Raw genomic sequence first — 11,158 nt, forward strand, 5'->3', positions numbered from 1 at the left:
GTCCCATATCTGATCCATTTATAAAGATACTCCATAAACAAAATTTAAATTTTATACTAACAATAATGTGAAAAGATGGGGGAGGAGGAGGAATATAAATTTGTCTGACACAAAACATAACATACTTACAGAGAACTAAAAACATACTCCAAATGGATAGGTAGATGGACATATTCAATTGGTGTACTATTAGCAATAATTTATACACAGTAATTAATATACTACACTATGGCTATGCATAAATGATAAATGTGATGGTCCTGCTGCTCAAAATTAAGAGGCCTAGGCCTGAGAGGCTACGCAGTAGGCACTGGCTGACTGATGGCTGGTGCTGCAATGTAGACTCTGGACCGCTAAATACACTGCTTGTTGTGCCTTCAACGTCACTACTTTGCCGGTGGTTTTGGTTACATTACAATATTACTCATACATCACAGTTGGAAAATTATAGTAAATAGGAAAAAGCAGAAAGAGGGTGAAATATACATGTTAAAGGATCCGTTTCTGGCAAAAATATCAGCTGTTTTATTCACTACTTCTTCAACTGACAACCCTAATCTTAATCAACAATCTCTTCACATTCATTTGGCTTTATTTGGCAGTAAGGAATTCAATTGCTGAGAGAGTGAGACGTGCAAGATTAAGCTAGCTAACATTATTTTTGCGACAATGGCTTCATCATTTTGATTAGGGCATTGGGCATAAGTACCTTATTAGTTGACATTGGTTATTCGAGTAGTTACGCATTTAGGCTTTTGAATCCTCAACTAATTTCAGTAATAGTATTTACTTATGTTAAGTGTAGGTTAAAAGGTATAAAAGCTCACAGATTATTATTAACACAAATAAGAAAATATTTATGGTCAATATATTAAACCTAATTATTAGGTTATGAATAGGAGATAAGAATGTATAAATGACAAAAAAATCTCAACTTCAAAGGGACTATTTGGTCAGTAAAAATAATATGTAACTTAATTTAGGTAAATACAACAATTTTAGTTTAACTTTGACACCCACCAACCAAAACAATTTATGCGGAAACGTAAGATAAATCCAATAAATTGGATGGTTGGAATACCATGTTAAGTTTACGTTAAAGGTATAAAAGCTCAGATATTATTATTAACACAAAGGAATATTTATACATCAATAAACCTAATTAATTAAGGTATGAATAGAAAATAAGGTAATGCTCCTTAAAGCAATACAATACTTTTCCTAAATATCATCTTAACCTGGATATTATCCTAACAACTTTCTTCCCTTGTTACAAAATATTTGACAAACTTTTTAAAACATGTTTGCCAATGCAAATCTTTAACTATAATTCCAGACCTATAAGTAAAAGTTATTATAAAAAGTTGATATCTTTTTTTCATGATTTGGTTTCGTTTTATTCAAAGGATTAAGGTGGTCTAACTACTCTTTATAAACACGGTAGAAGCTCATTATCTACTCCACCAACTCACCACAAAATTGAAGTACAATAATGCAGAAATGAGATGTGAAATCACAACCAAGCAAGGAAGTCATTCTCCCTTGGAAGCCCTTGCTTTGCCGCTGAATTCGCCACGACATTTGAACTCTTTCCTTTATTATGATATGGGCATTAAGTTGTGAGTTGATGGCTTGTCTTATGAAGTTCAACATGAAATTCAAATTCCAAGGGCCACCGTCATTCCCGTTACACCATCTAACTGCATTTGATGAATCCGATTAGAAAATTATTGGAGAGGAACTTATCTCGGGGGAAGAGATTGAGATTTTGACAGCTCAAAAAATCGCATAGACTTGTGCGGAATTAATATCCAATGGTGGAATGGGACATGCAAATAAACAGATGAAAAATGCTGCATCATTGCGAAGAACTCCACCAATGACACTGAGATTACAAATAGGGTCGAGAGATGCATTAGTATTCCATTTCAAAGAAAATTTTGATGGTCAGCTCCATATTGTTTGTTGAGGAACAACATGAAATGATGCACATTTTCTTGAAACTAAGCTTCGTTTTAGACAAAAAGGGTTTTGAAGAACATCATTATTGCAAGAATAAGGAAATGAGTCTTGCCGACCTTTTATCCACCAACACAAGCGATATCGCACCAAATCTTGAAGTTACTTGGAGGAACTAGAGACATTGCTGAAATATTCTGGTGTTACGTTCCTTCCACAAGGTGTAGGGAGTCATATGAAAATAATGGCCCTCCATATTTTCTTAAACAATACATTAGAGGTTCCATAATTTCATTTAAGGAAAAGATCCTTCAGAGAAGAAGGTAAGATCCAGTTCATGCCCCAAATCGAGAACCACCAATACTAAATTTCTAGAGGCAAAGACACACTGAATGGAAAGATGATCCCCCGATTCAATGTGATCTTTACAGAAGGCGCAAGACACTTCTGTTGAGGAGAGAATGCCTAGCTTTGACAACTTTTCTCGAGTGTTCAATTTACCCAATAGTGGAAACCACGCAAAGATCTTTATTCTACAGGGAATCAAGTTTTTGAGATTTTCATTTGAGACCATTGGAGAGGTTTTCCAAATCCCTTGTGAATGAATTTTACAGAGAAACAACTTGACTTGTAGGGGTCCAGATGAATTTGTCATTGCAGTTTAGATAAAGTCCAACGAGTCCAAAAGAGAGTGAAGTTGGCCGAACTCAAGGATATGAAGTGACCGTAACCCACGTTTCCATTCCATACTCCACTGCCACCTACAACCATCCCAAAATCCCATAGAAGAAACTGTGGCAGATGGGCTGCTGTTGATTCGAAAAAGCCGAGGGAAACAGGCTTTTAAGGTAGAGTTCCCTAGCCAAGTATCCACCCAAAAGTAAGTGGATGTGCCATCACCGATCCATTTCCTAACTTTTGGCTTTGCAAGGATTTTGCAATAGGATGAAGGAGGATGGATGAGTAGATGATTCTCCATGATCCACCACGGTTAGGAACTGAAAAATCTAGCATGATTGTGAGAGATGAATAACCATATTTTTCTTGAATGACCTTACACTATAGAGCATTCAGTTCATTGAAATACTTCCACCACCATTTGAGTAAGAGGAATAAGTTTTAATTTAGGAGGTTACCTACACCAAGGCCTCCTAGACATTTTCTCAATTCAATCAAACTCCATGAAACTAAAGGAAACGGGTTCCTTCCAATTTCACAACTCCAAAATAATTGCCTTTGCAGCTTCACAATTTTTGCTATGATACCTTTGGGAATAGGGAATAAAGACATATAATACAACGAAAGTATAGATAATGATGCTTTGATTAAGTTAAGGTGACCACCTAAAGATAACATTTTTCCTTTTCAAGTCGCCAACTTTTTGTTCATGTGATTAATCACGGTGTTCCAAGTACTCAAAAGAGATGAATTCCTTCCAATAGGGAGCCCTAAATAGGTGAAGGGGAGCTCACTTATTTTACATTTCAAAGAATCCATGGAAAAGTGAAGCCATGAGGGCTTCAAGTTCAAGCCCAAAATGTTGCTTTTATGGAATTTGACTTGTAAACCGGAAGTAAGTTGAAAGATTATTAATGTTTTCTTGATATTCATGAATGATTCAATATCTTTGGGCCAAAAAATGACAGTGTCATCTGCATATTGAAGATGAGAAATTTTGATTCCCCCTTTTGAGATTTCTACCCCCTCCCATAGGCGCACAGAGATGGTTTTATGGATCGATAGGTTGAGAGGCTCAACCGCTAGACTAAATACAAAATGGGAGAGAGGTTTGCATTGCCAAAGGCCCCTTTGGAGCTTGAAAAGAGATGTTGGAGATCCATTAATGAGAACCGAAGCCGATGCACTCATAACACAAGTTCTAATTCACGATCGCCAAAGTGAGAAAATTTATTTGACAAAGTACCCATTCCAAATAACACTATGAAATACTATCGAAGGCCTCATGGAAATCAAGTTTTAGCATAACAACTTCTTTCTTTGATTTTTTTCAGGAGTCGATCAGTTCACTAGCAATAAGAGCCCAATCAAGAATTTGTCTACCTCTGATGAAAGAAGAATGGAAGGGACCCATGAGATGATCCATAACTGATTGTAGGCGCCTAGCTAAAAGCTTTGCCGTAATTTTGTACAAGCAACCAACCATGCTAATTGAACGAAAATCCTTGAATCCTTTTGGATGCTGAATTTTTGGGATGATCGCAATAAAAGCGTTGTGTTGCAACCATGTGGGAGGCGAGATGATTCACAAAATTCATCAACAATGCTGTAAATATCATGCTTCATCCCTTTTCATGAGATTTTGATGAATTTGAAGTTCAAACCGTCGGGACCAGAGGTATCACACGAATCAATAGTAACATCTATCTCCTCATGGGAGAAAGGTGCAACAAAAAAAGAACAATTCGTAGCAGTAGGTTTGTTGAAAATAAGTCCATTGAAAGTAGGTCGAATTGGGTGCTCTTCATGGAAAATGCTCTGAAAGTATGTGACCGCCTTTTTCTTTATTTCATCGGGCTTATCAACGATTTCACCACCAACTGCCAAGCTTTCAAATTGATTTTTACGGCGTCTGATTGATGCAAGGGTGTGAATATATTTAGTGTTACAATCCCCTTCTTTGATCACTTAGCCTTGGAGTTTTGGGCCCAATAGGATTCCACATCGTTTTAGCCAGGTCCATAAGTCCAATTAAGCTTCCTTCCTTACATGCAATTCATTAGTGCTTAATAAACGAAAATTTGCAATTTTATCAAAAATAATTAATGTTATCCTCACAAATTTTGATGTTTTCATCAATGACACCAAATTTACTACTATTCCATTGTTTGAGATCTTCTTTAAGGCAATCAAATTTTCGAGAACTAAAATATCATGATTTTTGGCGCATACATCTCTAATGATCTTCATGCATCGAGGGTGAGTGAGCCAACAATTGAGGATATAAAATGGCTTGGGCCCCCAATTGCGCTCAAGAGACCACGCTAGAAGAGGGCAATGGTATGAATTACCCCTCTTTAGGAGAGATAACTTTAATGAAGGAAAGGTTATTATCCAATCCGGTTGGACAAATAAGCGATCTAACGTACTCTTCGATTAGGCTCAAAACCAAGTAATTAAACCGCCCATTCAATGCAGAAATTTCAATGAGGCCCAAATTCTTAATGAAATTTTGAAAGTCACAAGCACCATGGGTGGATATAATATGATTACCTCGATCGGTCGAGTCAAGAAATTCATTGTACTCACATATGATGAAGCAAGGGTGGCCGTTTTTGGAACATAAATCAATGATCTCGTGCCAAACCGAAGCCCTAGCCTCTGCAGAGAACATATTTTAAATGTTTATGAGTGATGAACATATGAGATTAAGGGAGATGATAGAACTGGTTAGGCCAATCTAGTGCCTTGAGATATTGCTTGTTGTCAATCAAAAGAAACTCGATTTCCATATTGAGATAAGTCCACCTGAATTTCCCACCGAGGGACTAAAGAGCCAATCAATATCATCACTACCCTAGATTATCCCTAAAAATATTATTGTTGATGCATTTAAATTTAGTCTCTTGCAAAAAGACAAAAGAACGATGATGTGTAGCGACGACCTTACACACTGAGCTTCGTTTACTCCACGCACTAAGGCCTCTAGTGTTCCATGCATGACATTTCTGTCATTGAATCAAATCGATGAGAAAATGAATGGTAGTACTCACGCATCCGTGGCCTGATTAGCCAACTAGGCTGATTTTTGTCACTTGTGAATAGTAATTATTCTGCTTTGGAGCTTTGAGGGAGGGCCATTGAAGCAGATGCCAACTCTTTAGTAAGTTCCATGGTGTCTTAAGGAGTTATTATGGAGATAGGTGAGGTTGAAAAGGATTTTTTTTGAGGTGCTAAATCGATTTGTGAAGTCTTAGGAGGGGCTTGGGATGCAGCATGAAATTGTGATTTTTGATGGTGTTCAAATTTTTTGGACTTCTTTCTGGCTCTTTTTTTTCATGGGCTAATTGTCGAGAGGCCGCTATATATATTTGCTTCAAAACCTGGATGGAATAAGGGCCTAGATGAAATAGAGGATGATGATTTGAGTTCGGCTTGCGGAGCAATTTGAATCAATTTGAGGTAGAAATCGAATGAGAAGGAGAGGAGGAGAAGGATTGATTGTTGGCTTTAGAATGGTGGGTAAAATGAGATTAGGCTTTAGGAGGAAATGATCCAGCAAATGCTACTAATGAATAATGGAGATAGGGAGTGTTTGCTTTTGGTTTCCAAGGCTGGATGAAAGGCTAGATGAAACGTAACATGAACATTTTCCTACTGATGAATAATGTACGAGTTTCCATTTTTTGGGCCATTCATTTTTTTGAATTGCACTGATCATAGAGTTGGTGTTTGCAAATTGAATAAAAGTGAACTTATGCTTTCAATTAGGTTTGACATTTTGAACAGTGAAAGTGTTCAAGATTCTACCAAAAGGGCAAAATATGGCTTCTAAATTACTAATGGTGAAGTTTAAAGGAGATGAAACTATAGTTCTGGAGGCGTTAGGGTTCAGTTTCCTCTTCCTATGACTCACCGTATTCCATCCATGAGGATCAAAATCATGCTCACTCACTCTTTCTCTCTCTACTCACACATTCTCTTTCTCACTCTTTATGTTCACACGATTTATTTGAAAGTATATGTTGATATCTTAAAAGTATTTGTCGATACGAATCTAACAAGATCTGACATGATTATATTTTTCCTTACGGAAAAATAAAAAAACGCGGTCAAAGAAGAATGTGGGAATAGTACAAATGTCAAACCATGTAAAGTATTTTGAAACGTGGGGAGTATTTTTGTAAAAATTCTATTTGCCTAATAGTTCGACAATGAATAGAAATGTACATTTACATTTTTATCCTTTATTGCGTTAACTATGGCTATTTCATGTATATCTATAAATTATTTTATAAGTTGGATGTTACTCAAAACAACGTGAACAAAAGCGATTTTGTAAGATCACCGTACCGATCAGGTGATGCCTTGACCAAAGTTGCTTTCCTTTTGATTCTTTATTCGTAGGCAAGCTATGTCTGATGCGTCGGATGACGATCTTATGTTCCTTGCTCGATCGGCTGGAAGCCTTGACGATACGGTTTTGTGTTTCATACATTTCGTGATTTCATTCACACATGATAACCCTAAACACATAGTTTACCTTTTATTCTCTAAGATTTGAGCAGTTCTTGAGAAATTTCAATCCTTTATCCGGGTGCATGGAGTTGAGGATCGTTGTGTTAAACTTTGAGGACGAACGTCGTCATCAAGAATCTACACCGGAGATGGTGAAATTCGTTTCTAAGTTAGTGGCTCTCCTACCACAATAAAATGTGTTCTTGTGATTTCAGGTTTTGTTGTTTGATTTCTACAGATTATTTCTTACATTATATACATAGAAAAAATATACTTGTACATCGATGAGTTATAATGTACCATCATAAGCTATAATAGGTTAAAAAGCTGTTCTTGTAGATTGAAAAGCTATTTTTGTACATTCTGAAAGCTTACTTATTACATTAATATTCAAAAGGCATTTATATTAAAAAATCCCTTACATTCGAGCAATGTGCTCCAAGTCCTTATACAAAATTTATCATACATTCGAATGTAGTATGGTAAATACTTAAGAGGATAAAAGAGTTGAAAAAAAAATAATTAGAGGATTCTCCTACATATTAAAAAATGAAACAAATTTTTTGTTTATTATATTCATTTGTTGCACTTTCTCATGAGATGAAAGTATGAAACCAACAAGTTAATCAAATTTCACCACCAAGTCCTTGTACAACTTTTACCATATTTTCGGACGTGTTATGGTATATAAAAAACTATGTTTTTGGTCAAAAGCTATGTTGGTGCGTGTACTATGCATATACCGATTGTATGATAAATGTGCTACAAGTCCATAATAGAGCAAAAAAATAGTACTTCCTCCGTATCAAATTAAATGCAACTATTCCCTTGACACAGACTCTTAGGCGAAATTTCTTAAGGTAAGATTAATGCAAAAGTTTAGCATATATGTTAATAAGGAGAGAGAAAGCGGGCCCAAAAAACTAAAAAAATAGTGGAATGGGGCGGCAGATTACCACCACCATTATGGCAGCACTACCGCCACCACCACCGATATATTACCAACAACCCCCAACAGCCACAACAAGCCCCCTCCCCACCCCTGCCAGCCCAGCAATCCCCCACCCCAGTAGGTCCCACCCTTGCGCCCCACCCCCTTTTTCGATTTCGGACCACTAATCCCGTCCCCCTTTGATTTCGGACCTCTAACCCTTTCTCCCTTCGATTTCGGACATCTAACCCCCTCCCCCTGCTTTAATTTCGGACCTCTAACCCCCTCCCCCTTCGATTTCGATCGTGTTTGTGGTTTTGTGGTTGTTGCGATTGGTTGATGGTGGTTAGCCGATGGTTGTGTGAGATGGTTTAGTGGTCATGATGGAATGAGTTGGTGGTGGTGGTCGTGTTTTGTGGTTATTGCGATGGGTTGGTGGTGGTTGGCTGGTGGTTGTATGAAGTGGTGCCGGTGAAACGAGGTGGTGGTAGGGTGGTGCTAGTGACAGTAGGTGGTGGTTTGGTGGAATGGGGGTGGTCAATGTTGATCAAGGTGGGTATTGGAGAGAGAGAGAGAGAGAGAGGGGTGAAGTTTTGGTAGATTAATATTGGTTAGGTTAGGTTAGGTTAAGGGGGGCTTAATTGATTTTAGTAAGGGTATATGTGTAATTTCACACTCTAAATCTTTACCAAAAATAATAAAAAGGAAAGTGTTGCATTTAATTTAAAACATCCGTTTTTAAAAACTATTGCATTTAATTTGATATGGTGGAAGTTTAAGTCTTTAACATAACAAAAGCTGAAAGTATAGGTCCTTGCAAGACGCCTAACTCTACTTTTTTCCTGAGAATATTTATAGTACACATGGGTGTACCATGCTCATGGTACACCCAAGACTATTTTCTCCAAATGAGCAAAATGAGCGAATAAGCAAATGAGCAAAATGAGCAAATGAGCAAACATGTCTACTCATTTAAGAAAATGAGCAAACACTTTTATTACAAAATGAGCAAAATGAGCAATTGAGTAAATGAGCAAAATGCCCATATGAGCAAATTTGGTGTCAAATGAGCACCTAAAGTTCTAATTTATTACAAAAATACCCATGGGTGTACCATGCTCATGGTACACCCGGGTGTATCATGAGTGAACTCTTTTTACCTTACCCTATGTGCAAAAATATAAAACAACCTACCAACTGAATTAGAGGTGATCATGTGTCGGGCCGCGCCTAAAAAAATTTGCCCATTGGTCGGGCCAGACCCGATCGCAGGGCAAAAAATTCTACCCAAAATCGGACCGGGCCAAAATGATCAGCTCTAAACTGAATACAACTCTTGAAAACGTAAAATTAATGATATGAGGGGCAAACTTAGAGGAATAGGGATATATTCCAAGTATGTACTCCAAGTTAGTACTTTTTATATACGCTATCGATTTTTTTTGGTTAGTGGTTATTTCATTCTTCCTCCATCTCTCAAAAGATTTAACATCGTGTTAGGTGTAATATATTACACCATAACTTATCGTGTAAAATGATACATTTCAAGAAGAACTATATAAAATAATGATAAATTACATGTTATTTTGTCATTTATATTATGTAATTTGAGTTTTTTTTTTTTTTTTTTTTTTTTTTTTTTTTAAGAAGGTAGTGTGGATTTTTAGGCTGTTACACCATAATTATGGTATAACGGTCCCATCCAATAATTTACATTTAACATTTTGGTTATAGACACATGTCATGGATCAACAAAATTTTTGATCGATCTTTTTAAAATAATGCCAACTTTTGATCGATGTTTCTAAAATAATGCCAACTTTTGATCGATTTTTCACAATTCTAGGTCAATTTTTCATGTCAATTTCTCCAATTTGTAATAAATTTGGTTCTTTTCATATTATTCTGACTTCTGACATCTCTGACTCGGATCCCCGTGATTTCCAATCGAAAGCGCACATTCCTATGATCATTGCTTAAATAAATTCTCATCCATGGCAGGCAGCAGTTTTTGACCGACAAATTATAAACAATTTATTCCCTAATTGCAGAGATTTTTTCAAGATTTTGGAAAGAACCACAAACATGAGTAAGATTTACCACTACCTATATATGCTGCTCAAATTATTACAATCTTCTAAAATGAATTTAATTTCAAGATGCGGGTTATTTTATCTGCTATGCCAATCAAAATTTTATACACTTACTATGTTTGTGACCTTATAATCTTTGATAGATATGGTAGTGGGTATTAGGTATGAATGTATGATGTGCACATTAGATGTTTGATACATTGCCTTAAAATGCAAAAGCCCAACATCTATTTGCTGAATCACTTAATTTGACTTGTGTAATGCTTTAGTTTATTTACAGTCGTAGATTAATTAATTTTTTGCACTTATCTTTGCTTTATACTAGTTGATGTGCTTCATTTATTCAATATGGGTAATCATTACCCACCATTATATGGATTGTTGGCGATATATTTTAGTTATTGGTAGCTAGGGCTTGTTGTCCTGGTAATTTGATCTCCATATGTTATTGCTTTTACTACTTCCATCCATGTTATGATGAAAATGGATTGTCCGGGTTGGGTTTTGTTCTGGTTAACTTGATTTGGGTCATATTCGACTGGTTAGTTTCCCGATTTGGTAACAGTTTGGATTGGGTCAATTTAATCTGGATTTTTCTACATGTATGGATGATTGAATTTTTTAGAATAACCAATTAACGTTGGTCATATTGATTTCTGGGACAATTTGGTTTGATTCGAGTTAATTGATCAACATTGATTTGTGGGTTCGTTCAGTTAGCATCAAGCCAATTTTGGTTAATGGAGTCTGGGTCATGTATATAGGTTTGGATGATTGGGTACAAGTTTGTTTTGCCAAGTCTAGCTCTAGCTGATAGTTGAGGAAGAATTTCTGAACTACTTTTACTCGAATCTCAACTACGTGAGTTTTAATATTAAGAATTAACCACATCTAGATGACTAAGTTTTGGTGGTTATATGATTTTTCTGTATGCCAATATTAAGAACCATATTCATTAAACTCGTGATAATGATGTATG

The sequence above is a fragment of the Beta vulgaris genome, chromosome 1, assembly GCF_026745355.1.
Source record: "Beta vulgaris subsp. vulgaris cultivar EL10 chromosome 1, EL10.2, whole genome shotgun sequence".
Classification (NCBI taxonomy): domain Eukaryota; kingdom Viridiplantae; phylum Streptophyta; class Magnoliopsida; order Caryophyllales; family Amaranthaceae; genus Beta; species Beta vulgaris.